The 14,007-nt window shown below is 39.5% G+C and overlaps 1 protein-coding gene across 1 annotated transcript in view; it reads left to right on the forward strand.

Moving 5' to 3' along the window:
• Window positions 1-14,007, forward strand: part of LOC107734258 (cadherin-23-like) — a 236,996-nt gene that overhangs the window by 67,734 nt on the left and 155,255 nt on the right. The gene's annotated exons all lie outside the window — the stretch shown is intronic.

Below are 14,007 nucleotides of genomic sequence, written 5' to 3' on the forward strand. Positions count from 1 at the left end.
ACCAATCAGGTTGTGAACGTATCACTATGCCTTTAGGTTCGGTATCTTTAGGTTCGCTGTCAAAAATGGCAATGTGAACGCTAAGCGGACCAGGACCAAATGTATCGTTTTCTTTTTTGGTCTGGACCAAACGAACCAAGAGAACCGAACTACAAGTGTGAACACACCCTAAAGCACTTCATAGTGATATCAGTGAGTGCCACAGGGCTGGAGTCCATTAGCCACTTCGCTGGACACTAATCAGGGATTTTATTTTACAGCATTTAATAGTTCTAGGTTAATGTTAATATATTTAATTATTGTAATATAAAATGTTATAAATTGTAATATTATTTTAAAAATAAATAACAGTTATACATAGTATATAATAATAATTATATAGTTAAATAGTTATAATTACTATATTTATATGCTAATTGATTTCTAATTTACTATATGAACTTAATACACACACATACAATTACAATTAATTAATATTATTTTATTGTTATAATATTACATAATAAATTAATTTTAATACACACACACAGTAATAAAAACACCAATATATCTAGTTTAGGTTAGATATAACTTAGATTAATAAATGCTGTAAGAGTATTGATTATTGTTAGTACATGATATCCAAATAATTACCTAATTTGAACTAATTTAACCTTATTGTAAAGTGTTACCACTGTAGTAAGAATAATTCTTAACTTTATTAGTAATTTTTTGGCTCATTAAAACACACACATACACGCGCGCACACGTCTGTATGACTGTACTGTTGGTGTGAAGGGCGTTGTGCTTGTGTTCAGGTTGGATAAGGTGTTAAATAATTGATTAGCTCATTTCAGCACTGATATATGAGGTATCTCTTTCTGATGGATGACGGTGAAGAGCAGGACGGTAGGTTAGGGTTAGATACTGATGAGAAATACAAGTATGGAGTTTGGTAAATTATTCCATTTTTCAGGGAGAAATAGAGGGGGATGAATCTGTGTGTGTTTGCTGTGAAAAAGAGCTACTGGGATGCATTAAAACTGTCTTATATCATCACCGTTTGTTGCTGTCAGGATGAAATTCCACAGATGTTTATTTCATTGTGTTATTTTCATAATACAAAATGAGCAGATTGTGAACAAAGGGGAGGATAATGTAATCACTTGCATAATTTCCCTGGCTGATGTAGGCGTCAAATTAAAACATATATCGTTGCATTATAATTTGCATCATTTGGTAGAAAGCATCTTCCCATCCCTCCTCGGGTCGTTTGAAGGGCAACCTGCTGTCTGTCTCTCTGTCAGTTCTCTTTAAACTCTTAGAGTTTAGAGAGCGAGTGATGGGGATCCCAACTTCAGCAGAGAGAAACAGTGCACTCGTTAAGCTTTTTTTTTTTTTTAGGAAAATAAGTATCAGTAGTAACACTCTCCATTTGTATATATAAATAAATGTTTAAGGAAGAAAAACAAAATGTTTTTATTTTATTTAAGAACACATTAAATTGGTCAAAAGTGACAATAAAGACATTTACTGTATAAAGTTAGAGAAGATTTCTAATACATGCTGTTCTTTTGAACTTTCTATTAAACAAAGAATTGTACCTTTTATACCAACATATAGTACAAAATAAAAGCAAATGATTTAATTAGGCCGTGTGTCCACCAAAGCATTCTTAGCCAGCTGAAAACGCCCAGCTGTGAGTGCATGAGAGTGCTTCTGCAGCGCAGCGTTTTCAGTTGAGATGATCTGGTTGCTATGATACGGATTATCCGATAAAGTGATATGACAGATGCATCGCAAATGAAATGATTCTCCAAGCATTATTTTTCATAACAATATTGTGGTAGTCCGGGAATTCCATCTGGTGAAGACATGAATACTCGGAGACAAGCAATATTAACTTCTCCATTGTTGTTCAGTCGTAGTGCAAGCAGGGTGTGACGGTTGGTCGTGTGGTATTAGTCCCGCCCCTCCTCCACTGTGATTGGTTAGCTGACTAAAACGTGACAGTAATGAGTGCTGCGTTTTACCCAAAGTTGAACATTCTTCAGCTTGCGACGTGGAGAAAAAAAAGTGGCGAGCGCGCAGCATGAAATAAACACTCAGCGCCTCATCACAGTGCTCCCATTGAAAACAATTGAAAAAAAAAAGCTAGCCTGGGAAAAAACACTTTTGTTGGAGACTTTGCCTTAATGTCAGACAAATAGAAATAATGATGAACAGTACAAACGTGTGTAACTGCAATTGTATAATGTAAAAATTATTTGTTGTAAATAAGTTGTAAATAAAACAATAATTATTAGAGGCGTTTTACAAGAAAATACAATTTCAGTCTTTCTACTTCTAAATTTCATGTTTAATTCAATGTGTTGCTGTTTCTTTGTTATTAATTTCCATGCAATTTTGAATGAAATTGTTTCTACACAAGTTTTTGTTTCAGTGTAGCAACTGCCAGTGTTATCATGTGAAAAGTGTCTGTTCTTTTCTCATTTTTGATGTTTTTCCATTATATTCTGTATTTTAATGGTTTGAGTGTAAAACAATAATACATGGGACGGTATGGATCTTATATGAAAATGCAAATATATTCCCTAAAACACATGATGGTTCTGTGTTATGCGGGACATTTGGCAGCCCAAGTGAAGGAGAATAGGAGAATTAGTTACAGTGTGAAAGTCAATGAGGAAAGTGACATTACAAAGAGAAAAAGAAAGAGAGGGAAAAAGCGGAGGGAAAGAGAGGTATAATCATGAGGCCTGTATCTGATGTAGAGTGGGCGTCGGAGTCCGGTCTTTAAGCGGGCGTAGCTGTAATCAGTGCAGTATTGTTGGCAGTGGTCGGCCGGCTTTGCTTGTACCCTGCAGGGGTTTTACGGCTTTAGGCTAGCGCACTGCATGATCCTGCCGTCGCGCCACGTCAGCCCTGTAAATGAGCCCTTTACAGCTGGAGCCAGCCTCACTTTGAGAACGTACTCGCCGTGGACCCATTCCTCACTTCCTCTATCACACAATGTCTCTATTAACCCTCCCAATCAATGAAAACCTTCAGTGCGCCAGCTGCTCTCAGCCATCCACTCATGCTCAACCTGGCTAAACTTGAACTTTCTTCCAAACCGGTATTCACTCTCCCGCTCACCCTCAACTCTGAAAAGGCCAGCTTTTCATATGTTTTTCACAGTGTAACTTTAATCAGCACCCTTCCCTTGCCAAAGCTAGGCAGGAAAGAGCTAACGACAGGACACGCTGAGAGCCATGCTAAGCGGCTAAAATACCGCTTCTGTTGTATTAAATGTAAAACAATAGCTGGCTATCCACAAAGGTTTTTATAGTGTTTAACAGAAATTCAGCGAACAAGAGAGTATGATTTACTTGTTTGAGTGGTGGATTGTTAAGAAATTCAGGCATAAAACGATTTGCAGCAACAAAGTCTGTTAAAGGCTGTTTAGCATATGTCTGTTATTTTCAGTGAGAGTTGGTGATTTCCAGTGGCATGAGCGACTACCAATGGCAGTGCAGACGATGAAGGTCACGTTATAAAGTTTAGCATGTTTAAGCACGAAAAACTTTATTGTATTTATTTATTTTTATTACTTATTACTGAACGTTATTTGATTAAGTTTTGCATTTTTTAAATTTCCTAATTTGCCTATTAAAAACTAAAAAAGAAAGGAACTTTGAAAAGAACCATGGACTACAATTTACAATACTTTATAATTTTTATTTTATTTGATTTAGTTTTTATTTGATTTGATTTTCAATGGTTTTTAAACACCAATTTTTAACCTTAACATTAAAATATCACAAAGAAAGCAACTTTGAAAGTAATTTTGAACATTTATGACAATTTGACATTTTTTTTCAATCAACATATTATTTTATTTTATTATCTTTGCACTGCATGAACTGGGAATGATTTAGGTTATAGGAATGTCTTTTAGGGGGACTAAATTAGTTCTTACTTCAGAGCAAGGTCTAACCCAGCATATTAGGAACTACATGTGATGTAAGTGTATGTTGATTGGCCAAATGCATGGCATACAAAACACCGGCACCCGCCATTTTTTAAAGCCGTGTTAACACAGAGTTTACAATGCTTACTCCATGAAATAACTCCACAAACAGGGAAAGCAGTGATAGATGGACCAACACCGAAGCCCAGGCACTTCCCAACTATTACGCTACATCACTTCAAAATTCCTACTGGCGGTGTGGATGCAACCAAAAAAATGGCCCTAGGGGTAAATTTAGTTCTCGAGGGATCGCCTTGGTGGCTAGTTCTTATAACTGAGTTCCTATTACTACCCGGTGCGAAAGTCTCTATAGACCTCCTTGACAGAGACTCGTCAGCCTCCAGTGATTTAATCACTGTCTGTGTTAGTGAGTTAGAGATGTAGCAGAGTGGGTGCTCAATGGCTTCGTTTGCCTATGTCTCTCTGTAGTGTATGGGTAATTATCCCTATGGAGAGTGTTTAATGCACAGGCTAATGGTCAGTGAACAGCAATGCAGACCTCTGAGGGCCACTGGATTTAGACCGTAAACTGGACTAAATGGTCTGTTGTGTGGATTTTGTACATTTAACTGACACCTGCATTATGTTGTGAGCAATATTTGTCCCCTTGCAGAGTTTCACTTTTGTGCTTGCCAGGCAAAAATGGTATACATGGAAGCTACTGAAAGTGGCATATTGTACTGTACTGTATATACAGTACAAGATGGGTTTACACAGACAAATTGTGGGAAACTTGATTGTTGATTTTCATGCACAGCTCATAGAGAACGAGATGTACACTGATGTGAGAATGGTAAGGTTTAAGATAGACCAATTAGATTAATCAGATTATTTAGCAAAATGTGTCAAATTTCCCTTTTAATAATTGTGAAGCAAAATATTAGAATATGCAAATACTGTCATCACTGATTGGTGCAGAGGAACAGGACATCTGCTGCATATTCAAACTTCAAACTGCATGCGTTCTTTCTAGCAGCAGATGTTAAAAGCTTGACTGTGAAAACACAATTTACCACAAAATGAGTGATGAATTTGCCTTCATTTTACTCTCTCATTGTGATCCTAAACCAATTACTGAGCAACTCAGTGTCCTTGATTTTACATATGTTGAACTGAATTTGTTTTTCTTAAATATTTATTGTATTTACATCTAATTTGCTCATATATATTCTTTTTAAAAACAGTTCTCTTATGCTTATTATGAAATATTATTGCAAATTTAAATAACTGATTTCTATTTCAATATATTTTAAATTGTCATTTATTTCTGTGATGCAGACTTCTCTGGTTACGCATGTAACCATTGTTCCCCAAGAGGGAATGAGACGCTGCATCCTCTAGCGGACACTATGGGGACTGCCACCAGCAGGACCATTGTCTGAAGCATGTGTGAAACAATTCCAATCCCATTGGCCCACGTAGCCTGTGACGTCACAGGCGGGCACCCGGAAGTATAAGAGGGTGCTTGCCGAACACATTACCAACTTGGTCGTCTGAAGGAGACGTGAAAACAGGCAAGCCCTAGGTATGGCGAGGGGATGCAGTGTCTCATTCCCTCTCAGGGAACCATGGTTACCATGGGAACCAGAGATGTTCCCCTTTTAGGGAACTCGCACTGCATCCTCTAACGGACACTATGAGGAACGAAATGCCCACTCAGCCATGCCGCTGCACATGCCTGTTCACCAGGTGAGAGATCACCAAGGGAAGCAACAGACATACACCAAACCTTTCCTCAGAAAGGGGGCAAGCCACTGACACCTGGGGCTACTAACATAACTCAGAAAAATGGGGAACCCAGCCAATCGGGAGGGTCATCCCATAAACCAAGCTAAGAACACAGCTATCCTCAGAAGGCTATGTTACAATGAGCCAAAGCACCATGCAGGGCCCAGGGGGACAGCCCACTTTAAAAACCAGTAGGGGGGGCAGCCCACACCTACTACCTGACTAAGGTTAAGGGGTAAGGGAAGTAGACCATCTATTTAAAACCCTAATAAGGGAAAAAAAGGCTAGAAAGAGGCTCAGGGGGCTGCCTACTTGATAAAGGGGACAGCCCGACCACTAAGGAAGCATCAAGAAGTGTTAGAATCAGAGCGCGATTTAGAACCGTAATGCTTCTCATCCAACACCTTCCTGAGATCCACTCTCTTCCTCTTAGCACACGCCCGACTCCTAGAGGGAGGAGGGGCGTGAGTGGCCACGTTACTCTTCTGATTCTATGATCCTCAGATCGAGATAGACCAGCCCCCTCAGAAGTTTTAGAGAAAGACTTGGGATGGCGGGGAATGAGCTTCCTGAAGGCAGCGGACTGCAACTTCACCTCCTTGAACTTCTCGACCACCGCCTCAGCAGAGGTGACAAAAAGCCCGGAAGGCGATCACGGAGCACCAAGAAGAAAGGCTTTCTCCTTCCTCCCTATGTCCTCGAGATTTAACCACAAATGCCTCTATGTAGCCACCATTGCTGCCATCACACAACCATTGGCAGAAGCAGTCTGCTTAGTGGCGTGAAGAGCCAGGTCTGTGAGGCGGCGCAGTTCCTCAACTGCCTGTGACAAACCCTTGCCCTCATCTAGATCTTTAAGCAAGACAACTTGGTAAGCTTGTAACACAGCCACTATGTGCAAGGCTCTGACAGCTTGACCTGCTGCCACATACCCCCTGCCATTCAGATGCGAGGTGGTCTGGATGGCAGAGCCGACCCACCCTAGGAGAGAAAGCCTTCGAGAATTTCCTCCACAGTAGACATCTCCGCGTATCCACGCTCAGCCATACCCTCAAGATAAGCGTAATCTGCATCCTGAAAAACATGCCGAGCTGAATATGGACTGTCCCACAATCTCACTAACTCCGTGTGGTGGTTGGGAAGAAAGGGGAGACTCCTGGGGGAGGGGAGGTCATGACTGGCCAGAAAGTGCTCGTGTAATCTGCCACGGGCAGGCTTCTGCCTTTCACGTGACCAGACTAAATCAAGCCTCTTAGTGGCTTGCACCATTACTCCCAGCATTTCCCCGTATGCGGAGCTGGAGTTAGGTTGGGAGGATTCAGTGCTCACACTATCATCGCCATTGCCAATCACATCTCCATGTCCTCACTCTCACTAAATGAGCCCAATATAGCGCTATCCGCAGGATCCGATAACCCAAGAGAAAGAGCGTCTGGATTAGGGCTGGGATAATAAATCGATGCATCGTGAATCGAGAAATTATTCTGCATCGATTCTGAGATTTTACGAAGGCACCGCGTTTCTCTTTTGAATCGATTGTGAGTTTAGTTTTTAACAGCAGATGGCACTGTGTGCTGTAGAAATAGCTGTATTCTGCTTGCTTCCAGTTCCTTACACACGCACCACTTGAACCTAAAATAATCATTCATAAAGTTCAAAAAGGTTGAAGCGAATTACAAGGATGTTCACAGTGGGCTGTGTTTACATTAATCTCGCATCATAAAAGCCGATGTGCAAGTACATTTAACCACTTGCATTACTCAGCCGAATGCATAAGCGCTCTTCTTCGTGAGCATTTGAGTGTGCGGTTCAAAAATAGCCTAGAGAGCCATCTGCTGTTAAAAACTAAGCTCAGAATCGATTCGAGAGAGAATCACGATGCATTCCGAAAATCTCAGAATCAATCCACGAATCGCGATGCATCGATTTATTGTCCCAGCCCTAGTCTGGATCACGCTGAGCGCCCGAGCTCACAGCAGAAGCTTTCGAAAGGTTCATACCCTTCTCAAACTTTTCTGCAAGCTCAACCTGCGAACCCCGCAATCTGAGACTTCGCCGTGCCTTGGCAGCAGCGGAACCTGAACTACGAGATGCAGATGCTTGTCCCTCATCCCTCGAGAAGAGGGACAAACACGAATGGAGCTTTCTTATTTGAAATTCTCACAATGAGCACATTCAGAGCCCTCGAGCACCAAACGCATGTGCTCATCACCAAGACACATAACCCATAGATCGAGTGTGTCCTCGGGTGTCAGAAACCTTGGACACGGAGGCACACACTTTCTAAAATGCTCACTTGCCTTGGTTTCTCCATAACGCTTTCACACGCACTGTCAAACAAACGGCTCCTGAAGACAACAAAAGTTGATGATGTGTTCGGCAGGTGCCCTCTAATACTTCCGGGTGCCCGCCTGTGACGCCACGGACTACGTGGGCCAATGAGATTGGAGTTGTTTCACACGTGCTTCAGACACCGGTCCTGCTGGCGGCAGTCCCCATAGTGTCTGCTAGAGGATGCAGAGCGAGTTCCCTAGAAGGGGAAGCTGAATTTTCAGCATCATTACTCCAGTCTTCAGTGTCACATGATCTTTCAGAAATTATTCTGATATGCTGATTTCTGCTCAAGAAACATTTCTTATTATTATCAATGTTGAAAACAGTTATGCTGCTTAATATTTTTGTGGAAATATGATACTTTTTTCAGGATTCTTTAATGAATAGAAAATTAAAAAACAGCATTTATTTAAAATAGAAATCTTTAGTAAAATTATAAATGTTTTACCATCATTTTTGTTTAATTTAATGCATCCTTACTGAATAAAAGTATTAATTTCTTTAAAAGAAAAGCCCGAGATAGAGACACAAAGACTTAGTCATATTGACAGACAATATCTGATACAGTTGTACCTGAGATCCCAGCTTATAGACTGCTATAATTTTAGCATTTTCAGAAAAGCACTGAAAATAATTGTCTTCTCTCTGTGGAGGATATAATTTATGCTGATTTGCTACTGAACTCTTGATGATAAGGAGAGATTTGAATATTATTACAGAAAAAAAGAACAGACTGAGGATGATGTAGGAATCCCTGTGATCCTAAACATTTCTACAGTAGTTAATTTGTCTCCTCAGAGAGTCTCTGGAATAACTTCTGATGGGTTAATGAGCTGATAAGGGGCTTGTGATCATTTAGAAATATGATAATAGTAATTATAGAGCTTAAGAACTTGTTGAACAGAGTGTGTTGTTAAACTGTGTGTGTGTCTGTACAGTGATCTTCAGTGTAATGTGTTGCTGTTCCGTTTAGTGTTTGTTGTTCAAGTCTCAATGTGAATTTTACTGCACATCTCACTCTGAATCTCCCTTTGAATGAATAGTTTACCCCAAAAATGAAAATTTGCTGAAAATATACTCACCCTCAGGCCATCCAAGATGCAGATGAGTTTGTTTCTTCATCAAAACAGATTTGGAGAAATTTAGCATTACTAGTATTATCACCTGCTCACCAATGGATCCTCTGCAGTGAATGGGTGCCGTCAGAATGAGAGTCCAAACAGCTGAATCGATTCGAGAGAGAATCACGATGCATTCCGAAAATCTCAGAATCAATCCACGAATCGCGATGCATCGATTTATTGTCCCAGCCCTAGTCTGGATCACGCTGAGCGCCCGAGCTCACAGCAGAAGCTTTCGAAAGGTTCATACCCTTCTCAAACTTTTCTGCAAGCTCAACCTGCGAACCCCGCAATCTGAGACTTCGCCGTGCCTTGGCAGCAGCGGAACCTGAACTACGAGATGCAGATGCTTGTCCCTCATCCCTCGAGAAGAGGGACAAACACGAATGGAGCTTTCTTATTTGAAATTCTCACAATGAGCACATTCAGAGCCCTCGAGCACCAAACGCATGTGCTCATCACCAAGACACATAACCCATAGATCGAGTGTGTCCTCGGGTGTCAGAAACCTTGGACACGGAGGCACACACTTTCTAAAATGCTCACTTGCCTTGGTTTCTCCATAACGCTTTCACACGCACTGTCAAACAAACGGCTCCTGAAGACAACAAAAGTTGATGATGTGTTCGGCAGGTGCCCTCTAATACTTCCGGGTGCCCGCCTGTGACGCCACGGACTACGTGGGCCAATGAGATTGGAGTTGTTTCACACGTGCTTCAGACACCGGTCCTGCTGGCGGCAGTCCCCATAGTGTCTGCTAGAGGATGCAGAGCGAGTTCCCTAGAAGGGGAAGCTGAATTTTCAGCATCATTACTCCAGTCTTCAGTGTCACATGATCTTTCAGAAATTATTCTGATATGCTGATTTCTGCTCAAGAAACATTTCTTATTATTATCAATGTTGAAAACAGTTATGCTGCTTAATATTTTTGTGGAAATATGATACTTTTTTCAGGATTCTTTAATGAATAGAAAATTAAAAAACAGCATTTATTTAAAATAGAAATCTTTAGTAAAATTATAAATGTTTTACCATCATTTTTGTTTAATTTAATGCATCCTTACTGAATAAAAGTATTAATTTCTTTAAAAGAAAAGCCCGAGATAGAGACACAAAGACTTAGTCATATTGACAGACAATATCTGATACAGTTGTACCTGAGATCCCAGCTTATAGACTGCTATAATTTTAGCATTTTCAGAAAAGCACTGAAAATAATTGTCTTCTCTCTGTGGAGGATATAATTTATGCTGATTTGCTACTGAACTCTTGATGATAAGGAGAGATTTGAATATTATTACAGAAAAAAAGAACAGACTGAGGATGATGTAGGAATCCCTGTGATCCTAAACATTTCTACAGTAGTTAATTTGTCTCCTCAGAGAGTCTCTGGAATAACTTCTGATGGGTTAATGAGCTGATAAGGGGCTTGTGATCATTTAGAAATATGATAATAGTAATTATAGAGCTTAAGAACTTGTTGAACAGAGTGTGTTGTTAAACTGTGTGTGTGTCTGTACAGTGATCTTCAGTGTAATGTGTTGCTGTTCCGTTTAGTGTTTGTTGTTCAAGTCTCAATGTGAATTTTACTGCACATCTCACTCTGAATCTCCCTTTGAATGAATAGTTTACCCCAAAAATGAAAATTTGCTGAAAATATACTCACCCTCAGGCCATCCAAGATGCAGATGAGTTTGTTTCTTCATCAAAACAGATTTGGAGAAATTTAGCATTACTAGTATTATCACCTGCTCACCAATGGATCCTCTGCAGTGAATGGGTGCCGTCAGAATGAGAGTCCAAACAGCTGATAAAAACATCACAATAATCCACAAGTAACCCACATGTATTTCAGGAGAAACTGATACATTTACGTGCTGTAAATCCGACTGACAGGACTCTCTGAACTGCAGCGCAAACAAACATGGCGGCGCCCATCTCACGTTATTGATCATGATCAAGATCATTTATAAAGGTTTAATGAAAGGGTTAATAGCTTGTGAAGTGAAAAGCTGGTTTGTAAGAAACAGATCCATCATTAAAGTGCCCCTATTATGCCATTTTTAAGGTTCCTAATAATGTTTCGGGAGTCTCCTACAATAGGATTACATGCATGCAAGGTCAAAAAAATGCTTTAGTTTTCTCAAAATATTCATTTAATGTCACCTCATTTTCCAACGATTCTCAAATGATTCGGTCGGAGCAGTTCTAAGATTCAGTCTCTCTAAACCCCTCCTTTCCGTGAGCCTATTCTGCTCTGATTGGTCAGATGGCCCAGTCTGTTGTGATTGGTCTACCGCATAGAGCGCATGTCGGAAACGATACACCCATTGCCATAGTTCCGTATTTTGAACACTCGATAGAAAATATAAACATCTATTATTTATCACGCTTACAGGTTGTGATTCAGTGAAGCCAGCTGGTCCAAATAAACTGAGTACTGAGCCATCTTTCAAGAGCAAGCGTTTTATGAATCCCGTGTTGAAATCCCCGAGATTAGAGAAGCAGTCGTCAGTAAATGACGTGTTTGTTGGCGGGGTCAAGTTGTTTGCGGCCGGCCAACGTAGAACATAAGCGGGAATTATGCAAATGTGTTACCTTGTGACGTGTAGCCATCATGGAAGTGGGATTCGAATTACTAATGACTCGTTTAGGCTGTACAGAGTCGATTCTTCATTTTGGAAGACAGTAACTTTATTTATCGTGCACTTTCGGCTTTACAACTTTGCAGATCGTTTATACTCATACAGCTACATTACACACTGCATGAAAGGCAATATTCGAAATGGCATAATGGGGCACTTTAAGATTTTTTTAATTTAAACCATTGCTTCAGGCCAAAATACTTGTCTATAGTCTATAATAATGTGAAAATCCATCCTTGTTGTCCTCTCACATCAATATTCCAGCAGCATATTTGTTTAGAACTGTTTTGGACTGTTTTTCGCTTTTAAATGGTGCTTGATCGGTGCACATTTCTCTCCTGATTCAGACAAAATGACTTTCAGTGGAGAAAGCAATATTATGGATTATGGACATCTTGATGTATTTGTGTCTTACAAGCATGCAGTTTTTTACTTCGCAAGATGTTATTCAATGGACCGGAGTAGTGTGGATTAGTGTGATGTCATTCTGACGGCACCCATTCACTGCAGAGAATCCTTTGGTGAGCAAGTGATGTAATGCTACATTTTTCCAAATCTGTTCCCCTGAAGAGGCAAACTCATCTACACCTTGGATGGCCTGAGTAAATTTTCAGCGAATGTTCATTTTTGGGTGAACTAACAGATGCTTTTATCCTACGCTACTTTCAAGATATACATTTTATCAGTTTATGCATCCTCTCTGAATCAAACTCATGACCTTGGCATTGCTAGTGCCATGCTTTACTGTTTGAGTTACAGGAATGGCTCAAGCTTAATGTAAGTTTCACTTCACTTCTCATACTGAATCTCGCTCCACTTGTTACTCTGGACCTGTCTTCACCTTTCACTCTGGATCTCTCTTTGAATCTCTCTTTTTCCTGTGGTGTTTTTGTGTAAACTGATTTTTCATGTGCCACAATGTAAATAAGAGGCAGAAAGCTAATAATAAGTAGCCTCTTTCTCTCCTCCCATTTCCCTCTTTCTGTCTTCCTGGTTTGGGAATAATCTTCTCTGACATACTGCAGTTGAAAGAGGCTGGGGAGTCCCTGCTGTATTTGAGGTTTTTAATACTATTAGATATGCCTCTCTCTCCCACTCATGCATTCTTTTTCTTCCTTCATTCTTCTTATTTTATATTCTTGTTAGGCTTTTTCCTAACCTCAAATGTTATATTTGAATACAAAATAATTTCTCAGATCAGCACTTTTTTGCTGCTACTATTACTAACTATTAATTACAAAGAAACAGCAAATAACATATTAAACATTTTGAAGTAGAAAGACTGAAATGGTATTTTCTTGTAAAATGTATTCTCATAATCTTTGTTTTATTTATAGATAATATATATATATATATATATTTTTTTTTACAATGTATATGATATATGATTAAAATTGACTAATGAAAAATGTCACGGATTTGCTTTAATATCTAAAAATCACAGTCTGTATTTACATAAGCATGATTGCAGTTATTAAACTGAGCAATAAAATAAGTGTTCCAGTTTCCTCAGTTGACCTAAAGCGGTTTGTTTTAAGGTGCATGAACTTTAGCGTGGAGCAGCTGAGCAGTGAGAGTGTGAGAGGACGTTATCAGGTCGAGGCAAGACAGCAAGTTAGAATTCACTGTCCACATCTATCTTCATTCCTTCTTATGATTCCTCCTTTTTCTAATCCTCTTTTCTTTCTCTTTTATCTTTGTCCTTTATACCTCATGCTTTCTTTCTCTCCGATAGTTTATCTGAATCTTTTCTAATCCTTTCTTTTCAAAGGATGGATATCTCCTGTTTTATTGAAAGAGATAAAGAGGGAGTGCTTGCTGAAGTACAACTTCTTTCTCTCATGAAGGATCTGGTTTACTGTTTTGAAATAGGAAGTGTCTATTTTCCTCTTTTGCTTTCTCTTTCTGTGGCCTAGGGATTGTGGGAGTAATGCGGCGGCATTCAGCTTTTTGTAAATGCCATATATAAAGAAATGTCAAGAATATGGCTGGGTCATATTTCACCCCCAAATCAAAAGAAAGAAATACAAATTTTTATTTTCCATAAAGAAAATGGAACCCATTTACGACCATTAAGATTTTTTTTTCACATTTCCCAAAATTCTCATTACCATTATGCAAAAACACAACAATATTAATAATAATAATAATAATAAATATATTACTACAATGTAAAACAATGTGAAAA

Source organism: Sinocyclocheilus rhinocerous, unplaced genomic scaffold, assembly GCF_001515625.1.
Source record: "Sinocyclocheilus rhinocerous isolate Xijiao unplaced genomic scaffold, SAMN03320098_v1.1 scaffold730, whole genome shotgun sequence".
Taxonomy (NCBI): domain Eukaryota; kingdom Metazoa; phylum Chordata; class Actinopteri; order Cypriniformes; family Cyprinidae; genus Sinocyclocheilus; species Sinocyclocheilus rhinocerous.